At 45.3% G+C, this 10,510-nt stretch overlaps 1 protein-coding gene across 5 annotated transcripts in view; it reads left to right on the top strand.

The window, feature by feature from the left end:
• The first annotated feature begins 1,045 nt into the window (after positions 1 to 1,045).
• The window catches only part of Hipk1 (homeodomain interacting protein kinase 1), a 52,080-nt gene continuing 42,615 nt past the window's right edge, over positions 1,046 to 10,510 (top strand). For 2 of the 5 annotated variants that reach the window (NM_001301306.1, NM_010432.2), the window contains exon 1: positions 1,665 to 1,945. The gene's annotated coding sequence lies outside the window, so the exon portion shown is untranslated. Of the gene's footprint in view, positions 1,065 to 1,376; positions 1,548 to 1,664; positions 1,946 to 10,510 lie in introns of those variants that run through there. The other 3 variants (XR_003954293.1, NM_001301304.1, NR_125731.1) reach the window with 3 other exon arrangements.

Here is a 10,510-nt window from a genome sequence, read left to right as displayed (position 1 = left end):
AAAAGCCAGTCATAGAGTTCTGGTGAGGTAGGGCAAAATGAGCAATTCATAACTAAAGCTTGTTTGTTAAGCAGATCTGTTTAACACCAGGCCTTTTTCTTGGCTATCTAAGCAGGCATGTTCATTCATTCTGTGTCTTGGTATTTCCAGGGCCAGCCCAACATGAGGACTTTATGTTCTCTAAACACTCAAGAAAGGAAGTTTCTGTGAAAATATGCAAGGGAATCTGTCCTGTGGGATTGAACATTTTGCTAACCCTGGCTCTCCAGGGAAATGAACTTCCTCCCCATTCCCAATGTTAAGAGGAGAAACTCAAACGACTTTCCTTAAAAGGTATGATAGGATAGCCTAGAAAACATTTTGTTAGGTGAAGATCCAAAGAAATCATGGATGTATGAGTGAGGACTGAAAAATATAACTGATAGAAAGGCCTCTCCTAGACCTGCTCTCTGCTCACAGGACACAGGTAAAAATCTATGGTGGTGGATAGTCAGTTAGGGGTTCAGACTGTTCTTGTAAGAAAGAACACATTTTCCATCTCCTCCTCTTTCTTTTTTTTTTTTTTTTTTTTTTTTGGTTTTCAGAGACAGGGTTTCTCTGTGTAGCCCTGGCTGTCCTGGAACTCACTCTGTAGACCAGGCTGGCCTCGAACTCAGAAATCCCGCCTGTCTCTGCCTCCCAAGTGCTGGGATTAAAGGCGTGCGCCACCACTGCCCGGCACTCCTCTTTCTTTTAGGTAGGGCCTCTCTATGTAGATCAAGTTGACAAACTCACAAGAGATCCATCTGCCTCTCCTTCCAGAATCTTGGGTTTAAAGGCATGAATCCTGGGTTTAAAGGCACGTACCATCCTACCTTACTCTTATAAATACTCGACTCCAAGAAATGTTTCTCATTTTAAGAACCAACATTTTACAGCGCGGAAGGCATATCAAGTCCCACAGAATCTCTTGAGGCTGAGTTGGCAACTGTCTACTAAGATAACCTAGTTTTCAGGGTCATTTTTCTTAAACATTATGCCAGGTCCACTTTCCGGAATCCACCGCCTTTCTACCCTTCGTGGAGGTAAGACAATTTTTGTTTACTGCATGCATGGAGGAGCTGAGTTCGGATATTTTATTTCCTAACAGATTCTACGGTGGGAGCGCTTCAGCACAGGGAGGCATCTAAATCCCTTATGCTGCCCTGAAATCGACATGGCAGCAAACAATTTAAGTAAAAACTGAGAATTCTAAACCCTCAGAGTCATCCCCAGGTAGTCAATGTCTCCCTGCGCTGCCCAATCGCTGGGATGTGATTGGGATGTTGGGGGAAAATCACACTGGTTTGGGGTGATGTCACACTAGCTGAGATGACATCTAACTGTAAGAAACCCGACCGCCACCAAACGCCGGTTAAACGACCTCGGAGACTGCTGTGCGGAGAGGACTGGGAAACCGGTCCCCACACACTGTCCACGCTGGCTCCCCACGGAGGCCCACCCACACCCGCGGCCCGGGGCAAGATGCAGTGATCTCAGCCCTCCCGCTCCTCCGCACTTCCGCCTCAGTAGGTGTCATGGCGCTAGGTGGCTGAATGGTTCCGGCGAGGCGGGGCCGGCGGGATGGAGGCGGTCGCTCGGGGCTCCACTTGTCGGGTCTGGTGACAACGGCGGCTGCGGAGCGAAGGGCCGGGCCGTGGCCCCGGACCGCAGGGGAGGCCGAGGCGGGAGCGCTCGGCGCTGAGGCGGCGGCGGCGGGAAGGGGCCGGGTGGCAGGGCAGGCGGGAGGCTGGCGAGGCTCCGGCCGCAGGACGGGCGCGGGGACGGCTCCGGGGGGCGGGGGCCGGGGCCGGGGCCGGCTCGTGCGGGGGGTATGATGACCCGGCTGCGGGGCCCCGGATCGCCTCTCCTCCGCCGCCTCCTCGCGGCGGCCCCGACTCGAGGCTGAGAACTACACACACCGGCGGTGAGTCAGGCTCGGCGAGGGGCTGGGGTCGTGGACTTTGGGAGTCGGCGCCCCGAGGTGGGACGGAGCGAGCCGCAGACTCCCTTGGGTAGCCGGCTTGCTTGGGGTGCCTCTCTCGCCAGGCCCCGCGCGGCCCTAGGCGCCTGGTCGCGAGCGGCCAGGCGCGACTGCGTGCCGGAGAAAATGGGCAGCTCCCCCTGCCTCCTGCCTTTCCCTCCAGATCGTGTTGTCCTCAGGTGACAGGGGTCCGTCTGGCATCTCCCCACCGTACAGATCTCCACCCCAACCGCGGACTGCGGTGGCAGGTTCTTGTGCTTGTGCGTGTGCATGTCACCCCACTCCCTGTAGCTGTAGTTTGGGCGTATTGGTGCCTTTGGGGACCGGGAAACCGCATCTAGAGTAAATCGTGGTGGTCGGGCTGGTATGGAAGCTTTTCTGTTCTCTTGGTTCATGTTCTGTAGTCTTTGAGTATGTAATTTGTGATGGTGGTAACGCTGTGTGGGGACCAGCCCACCTATATGTTTATCTCTGCAAGGCAAAGCTAGAGGTCTAAACTTTTGCAGTCCGTCGTCGCCTTTAAAGCCAAGAACAACAAAATCCAAAACATTAAAAGATGGAAACAACCAAAAGCCTTTGGGTAGGACCCACACTATAAACAGCTCTGTAGGGCAGCGTCCCCCTTTTGTGCTTGGCAACCGAGACCTAAAAACTTGGTCTCTAGGAGCGTTGGTCTAACCTCCAGTTTGTTGTGGTGACGAACCGTGAGCAATGGCCTGTGTGTTTATGCTGGGCGCGTTTTCTTTCCTGTTTGGGAATGGGTACTGGAACGGGAAGCCGGAGAGGGGGTGGGGGCAAGCTCCAGTAAGTGAATCTTTTCTCTACATAACCAGTGACTCAGTTGTGGATACTCATAAGATGCGCATTCTTGTCTCTTTGGTGACACTTTGAGAATTCTCAGTAGTGTAGTGCAGCCACAAACAAGAGTTTCAAATGTAGACTCCGTTGCCCCAGTCCGCTCTTTATCTTGTTTCCTAGTAACTGATGAAAACAGCAGCATGGCTTCCTGCTGTAGACGGAGTGGGGTTAAATTAAGTGGCGGATGGCCTCAGCAAAACCTACAATTTTGCTCTTGTTTGTGTAAAGCTATTTTTGATTCATGGTCTGTAAGATTTTGTTTTTTTTGTTTTTTTTTGTTTTTTTTTTGGTTAAGATGATAGAGAATGCAAACCATTGCCAATTTTTTTTGGGGGTGGGGGTTGCTCAGTTAAAAGCCTAAAGCTTCCTGTAAAACATTTAAAAACCTAACGACTCATTTTACCTCATCACTGTTATTCAACTGGTTATTTTAAGACTTTGCATGCAATTTTCTCAGGACTCAGTGTTGCAATGTGATGGAGTCTTTTAGATACTCTCCTTGGCAGCACACACCTTTAATGCCAGCACTCCAGAGGCAGAGGCAGGAGCATCTCTGTGAGTTCAAGGCCAGCCTGGGTCTACAGAGTGAGTTCCAGAACAGCCAGGGCTACACAGAGAAACCCTGTCTCAAAAAACCAAACCAACCAACCGAACAAACGAAAAAAGATACTCTTCTTGGTTTGAAGAATATTTCGGTAAAGTTTTTGAGATTGAAGCTAGAGGCTGCCAAACCGGTAAAGCAGCTGACAAAAATGTTGGCGCTGGTTGGCAGGTCGTTTTTTTGATAGCGTCCTGAACAGTTGATCTCTGGACATTGTAGTTTACAGATTTTAGAGCAAGTTGATCAGTAATGAGATTTAAAATCAAACCAGATCTTCCTCCTGAAAGGAAAAAAAATCAGAGTTGACATTTCTCTGGAAAACAGAATTCATTCCTTTTTTGTTTTTGTTTTTATAAGCACAGAACTAGCAATGCTTTGTTGGTAGCGATCAGTGAGCCAGACCTGCCTGTGAACTTACACTCGGAACTTGTGCAGCGTGTTAGCTTTGTATTTTAATTGGTTCTTTTGTAATTTGAATAACTTTGTAAGCCTGAGCAGCCTGATCTGTCAACTGTTCTTTCTTTTGGACTGTGTGACAACAATCTGTGTTTGTTACAGACCTTTCCCCTACTGCTTCTTAGCCAGTTTCTCTCCTTACAATTCATGCCATTTTGGACACAAGTTATTAAAATCATTTCCTTGAGCTAACACTTACTCTGATTTTCTTTTTGTTTGCTGTAAAGAGCACAGGCTAGTGCTCCGTTGACCAGGCTTGATCCCACTCCTGAGCTGAAGGGGTGGTCCTGCCCCAGCCTACTGAAAAGTCATGGTACCTGGGATGGGTCTCTTTTGGTTTTGATTTTGTCTTTTATCGTTTTTTAGTTGTAGAAATTCAGTTAGTATATGTAGCATAATGTATTTCTCAGTAGTGTATATTTGTTACATTTTGTGTATGCGTGCCTGTGACCGTGCGCACGCATTCAGGAAAAAACAAATTTTGGGAATTGGTTTTCTCTAATGTGGATCCAGGGGATAAACTCATTTTTAAAGGCTTAGCAGCAAGTGCCTTTACCCAATGAGCCATTTTGCTGGCCCTCTAGTGCCTTTTATACTTTGATTTTATTATATTTTATTTTTTCCTTTTTTGGGTGCCATATCCAGCAGCTGTCTAAGGGTATTGAATCCCCTGTGGCTTCTTTTTTTTTTTTTTTAAAGATTTATTTATTATTATATGTAAGTACACTGTAGCTGTCTTCAGACGCACCAGAAGAGGGAGTCAGATCTTGTTACAGATGGTTGTGAGCCACCATATGGTTGCTGGGATTTGAACTCTGGACCTTCGGAAGAGCAGTCGGGTGCTCTTACCCACTGAGCCATCTCTCCAGCCCCCCCTGTGGCTTCTTTAAAGGCACCTGGTACCGTATTTTCTTTGTTACTTTATGAAAGGAACCAGCATTTTGCTCATTAGCTCTGGGTAAAACTTATTTGGCCTTTTTTAGTTTCTAGAATTAGGGATTTAAGAAAGATTTTTTAAAAAGTAGCTGTAAAAGTCAAGTACTGTCTTTTTTTTTCCTGCTTTTTCTCCAGTCAAATACACTTCCTTCCTTTACACAGGTACTCGTTTTCCATATCCCTTGTAGCCTGGCAAAGGTATTTTATTGTTTCCAAAAGAGCCTCGGTGTACTTCCCGTCTGCCAAACCATTGTTACCTTCTTTAAGCCAGGCTTCCTTTGGATCTTTGCTGGCTGATCTGATGGGGCCCTCACTTGCTATTATTTGTGTTTTATGGTGATCTCTACTTGTTAGTCTAACTCTGTTCTTATGTTGGAAACTCTTAGTGCTGTCATTTTATTTCAAACTTTATAGCCTTGTTGACTGTATCTTGTCTACATAGTAAGATAATACCTTTCCCCAATACTCTTCTTTTATCGCTATCGATTTGTTATGCAGAACCAGCAGGTATTGAGACTCGGGAAAGCACGTTACCCAGAAGGAAAGATCCTTTAGCCAGTTTACCAAAACAGCAGAGCAGTTTTTAAATGACTGAGGTTACACAGCTGTAGGTGCTCTCCTGGCAGCTAATATCACCTTTCCACACCCTGTTTTGCAATACTAGTTGGGAAACTTGCTTGTAATCCGCAGGCCCGAATGCAGGAAGGAAGGAAATACTACTGCAAAGGGGTGGCTAACTTGTTATGCAAATGCTGTCCTTCGGGGTTTAAGCTTAGTTTTTTGCCTCTGTGTTACTATGCTTACAGCAGTAATATTTTATCACAGACAAAAGACTAGTTTGTCACATGTGTTTCTCTAATTCAGTTGGGATCATTGCTGAGATTCCCTTACATTTATGTCAGGAGCAGTAGTGTGATCTTCATAGTCAGTCATGTTAGGAAGTGATTGACACATACTGTAAGGCAGCCATTATGATGGATGATAGTGATGCAGAAAGGAAGAAGAGAAAAATAACGATAGTGGCTCACTACCCTGCTACTGAGGACCACCCTTACAGAATTTAAACTTCAGAAAAGAAGTTGGCTTTTATTTTTAAAATTATTTTTAAAAAATATTTATTTTATGCATGTAATTACATTGTAACTGTCTTCAGACACCAGAAGAGGGCATCTGATCACTTTACAAGATGGTTGTGAGCCACCATGTGGTTGCTGGGAATTGAACTCAGGACCTCTGGAACAATAATCAGTGTTCCTAACCACTGAGCCACCTCTCCAGTCCGTCGTAAACGATTTTATACATGCGTGCGCACACCCGGCAAGGGACAGCTCTCTTCCTCTGTGGTTCTGGAGATTAATCTACTCAGCTATCTCACTGCACCCGAAGTCACCCTTAAAATTTTCTTAGTTTTATTTATGTGTATCAGTGTTGTGCTTGCATGTGAATATGTACCATGTGTATACCTGGTGCCTAAGGAGATCAGAAAAGAGTGTCAGATTCCCCATAACTGGAATTGCATATGGCTGTGAGCCATCATGTGAGACCTGGGTACCGAACCCTGGGTCATCTGCAAGAGCAACAAGTGAGCCAACCATGGAGCTGACTCTTAACTTCCACCTCTGTCCTCAGAGGTCAACTTTTAAATAAGTCTAAATGGTGATGCTGGAAAAAGTTAGAGGAACTACCCCTGCTTGCCTCTTTGGGTTCTGCATCTGCCTTTCCCATTCTTCTGCTACACAGAAGATACAGGCTATACACAGAATATCACTATCTGTGTACCAACTGTTCTTGGCTATCATTTAGATCGCTGTTTAAATGCCAACACCATAAAAAGATTTCCTTGACCACCATCTCGTGTTTTTTTCGTAGCTTATCACTGGTTGCATATCTATCTATCTATCTGTCTGTCTATCCATCTGTCTATGCATGAGTGTTGGGATGTACAAACTATCCCTCCTCCTCCTCCTCCTCCTCTTCCTCCTCCTCCTCCTCCTCCTCCTCCTCCTCCTCCTCCTCTTCTTCTTCTTCTTCTTCTTCTACTTCTTCTTCTTCTTCTTCCTCTCTCTCTCTCTCTCTCTCTCTCTCTCTCTCTCTCTCTGACAGCATTTCTCTGTGTAGCCCTGTAGCCCTGGCTGTCCTGGAACTCACTCTGTCTTCTCTCCCTCCCTCCCTCCCTCCCTCCCTCCCTCCCTCCCTCCCTCTCAAGACAGGGTTTCTCTGTCTAGCCCTGGCTGTCCTGGAACTCACTTTGTAGACCAGGCTGGTCACTGTGTCTCTTGTGTCTAGAACAGTTCCTAGCAGCCAGGCAGCCAGGTCTTCGGTGTATGCTTGTTAAGGGACTAAGTTAAATAAGTGTAACTATAAAGGAGGTCTGTGCTATGGGAGCCTTTCAGGAGCCTGACCTACTATAAAATAGCCCTAGGGAAGACTTCTGAGTATTTTTATCTGACTAAATAATCTAGTAGAGGAAAAATTGTTTCTGTTTTATGTAACAGCCTAATTGTAAATGTTCTATGTCAAAGTGGTGTCCAAGCTTATTAATCTGCTCTCTGCTGCAGGGCCACTCACAGACCCGGGCTTCTTCCAGCTTGTTACTCTACTAGTACTTGGGTGTCATCTCAGGGTAGAAGCTTGGATCTCTGAAAGCCTTATTTTATGCATTGTTCTCAACTGGTGAGGAAGACTGGTCAACATAGTCTAGCCATGTGCCTAATAAAGGAGAAAGTAGATTTTTAGACAACTCAGCAAGCCTAACACACTGAAGTAAGATTTATGTGGCAAAGAGAAGGCTAAGAAGGGACATGAAGTTCAGTTCAGGAAGAGCAAGCACATTATACATGAACAAGCACATTCTTCCAAGCACTGAAACTTAGGAGAGTGTGCCCTGGGGAAAGAGTGGATAAAATAAAGCCTTGAGAGTAATCACAGGTCGGACTTTATAAGGTGTGCTAATTAAAAAAAAAAGAGAGAGAGCTTTTGGACTTTATCATGAAGGCTTAAATGGTGGGACAGATGTTTATTATTTTTCCAGATGTGCATTTTTAAGCAGGCTAGTAAGTGAAGAGTGACCTGGAAAAGTGAGCTCTGACAAGATGCTTAAGAGCATCACTTGGGGATGCTGTGTAGGCTGTCTGAGAGGTTCAGAAGGTGAGTGTTGAGTGAGTAGCGTGGGTGGGCTGGAGGAGGCTGAGAGGAGTCAAAGGTAGTTAGGGTTCTAGCTTAAGAACTCTCTTCCTAAATTTTCATTTTGCGTTTATGTTTGTAGGTAAATGTGTAGAGACCAGGTTGATGTTGTGTGTCTCTATTAGTAACCATCTTCTGTTCTGAGACTGGGTCTTTCACTGAACCTGGAGTTTGCCGATTGGACAGAGAGCTCCAGGGATCTGCCCATCTCTTTCTGACCCAGCCCGCCTGCACCTCAGCACCTCAGCACCTAACTGGGTGCTAGGGATTGAACTCAGCTCCTCATGTGCACCTCATGTGCTTGCTTACTGACACCCCCCCCCCCCAGCACCTCTTGTCTGTCATTTCTTTCTCTTTCCTTCTTTTCTTTTCCTCCCATTTCTTTCGTTTGTTCTTTTGTTTATTTTATTTATTTATTTTATTTTATTTTTGTGACAGTGTTTCTCTGTGTAGCCCTGGCTGTCCTGGAACTCCTTCTGTAGACCAGGCTGGCCTCGAGATCTGCTTGCCTCTGCCTCCTGAGTGCTAGGATTAAAGGTGTGTGCCACCACTGCCCGGCTCTTGTTTTACATTTACAAAAACTGTATTCTTGAGCTGGAAACATGGCTTAGTGAGCAGAGGTGCTTGTTAGGCGCCTGGCCGGGTATCCTTGGAACCTATGTAAAAGCAGAAAGGAGAACTGATTCCACACTGTTGTTTTCTGACCTCTAGACAGGCACTGTGGCACATATGACCACCACCATGGCATGTATATACTTGTAAATGTAACTTTTATTCTCCTGAAGTAATTGTCTCTGAAGCTTACTGCCTCCAACTGCTAACCTAGGCCTAGTCCTGGAAGCTTCTAGCTTCCGAACAATCTTATCTATGTCTAGAATGTTTTCAGCTCTGAGACTTAATGCTGAATTAGCTAAATAGCTCACCTTTTCTTGTTCTTTCTGATCTCTGGTTGGCTGGTTCAAAACTCAGCTGTTCTGTCTCGAACTCCTCGAGAAGCTGACTGATTCAATCTCTCTCTCTCTCTCTCTCTCTCTCTCTGCCTCTCTTGACCTCTGCACTTGACCTCAAGTTAACTCTAGCAATCGTTCTATCTTCTGGCTCCTTCTTGTTCTCTGGCTTTACCTAATATTTTGTCTTTACCTTTAGCTGTGTCTGGCTTGTTCTCTCTTCAGCCTGTGTAGCCCTGGCTGTCCTGGAACTTACTCTGTAGACCAGGCTGGCCTTGAACTCAGAAATCTGACTACCTCTGCCTCCCAAGTGCTTGGATTAAAGGCGTGCACCACCACTGCTGGGCTTCTGCACTGCATGAAGTAGCTTCCCTCTCATAAGAGTTGGACAGATCCTATTCTGACAAATCTTTCTCTGATCTGCAACTCAATTAGACATCACTTTCAAACATGGCTGGCTGCTTCCTTCTACAAACTAACTTGACCTTCATTGTGTGATAGTAAAGGTGTTTACTAAGGGCTTGTCTATATTACAGCCAAGGGGATTAAAGTTGTGTGCTAAGGGCGGAGCCACACCACAACTAGAAACAGGTTTTTCCAGTAAACAACACAATCTTGGGCTTCACAAATGTGATCAAATGTCCTGTAATATATACACTCACTAATAATATATATAATAAATGAAAGCATGTTCTTTTACTTCCCTGTCTAATGTTAAGAATGTGTATCAGAGTGTATATTGGAGAATGTATACTTCCTTGACCATCTAAGTCAGGACTGATGACTGGAAGAACTCAATATAAAATATTGGTTTTAGGTTATTTAGGTCATCGGTTGTTAAATTGTGCCAGAGAGGAAAGATGACATTGAACAAAAGCAGCATGAATTTAGTATAGGTACATGGGGGAGGGGATGAGGAAGTTACACACGCCTTTAGTCCCAGCACTTGGGAGGCAGAGGCCGGGGCATCTTTGAGTTTGAGGCCAGCCTGGTCTACAAAGTGAGCCTTAGGACAACCAGGGCTGCACAGAGAAACCCTGTTTTGATAAAAGGGGACAGAAGCTTTGAGAAAATGATTATCTTTGCTGTGACACCAAACCACTCCATGCAGTGTTACAATTTTTTAACTCCTTGTGGCAGGACCACCTGCCTATAGTAATTGCAGTCTGGAGTCTGTAGAGTAGAGAAGCTCTGAAATAACCGTGTTTGAAAGCCTTTTTTCAGCAAGGGCCAGCTCGCTTTTGAGTAGTAAACACAAGTACTAAACAGCCTTTGCCTATTAATTCTAGTTTGGGATTATTGCAGGGAGCAAATTTGTTATTATATCACGTTAGTTGTCACTGGAAAGTGATTTTTGAAATGAAACTATTGCTAGATCCAAGAGGTGAAACATTTCAGGAAGTCAGAAATAGCATTTGATTTATTGGGAGCTATCTTCTTGTGCACTGAAAAGTTTGTGGTTTGTTTAACAGAGCGTTCTATATAGAAAAATACCCACAGTTGTTAATTCTACCCCATATTTTTTGG

Source organism: Mus musculus, chromosome 3, assembly GCF_000001635.26.
Source record: "Mus musculus strain C57BL/6J chromosome 3, GRCm38.p6 C57BL/6J".
In the NCBI taxonomy this organism is placed as follows: domain Eukaryota; kingdom Metazoa; phylum Chordata; class Mammalia; order Rodentia; family Muridae; genus Mus; species Mus musculus.
Note: the sequence above shows the minus strand (reverse complement) of the source record. Positions and strands in the feature narration are given on the sequence as shown.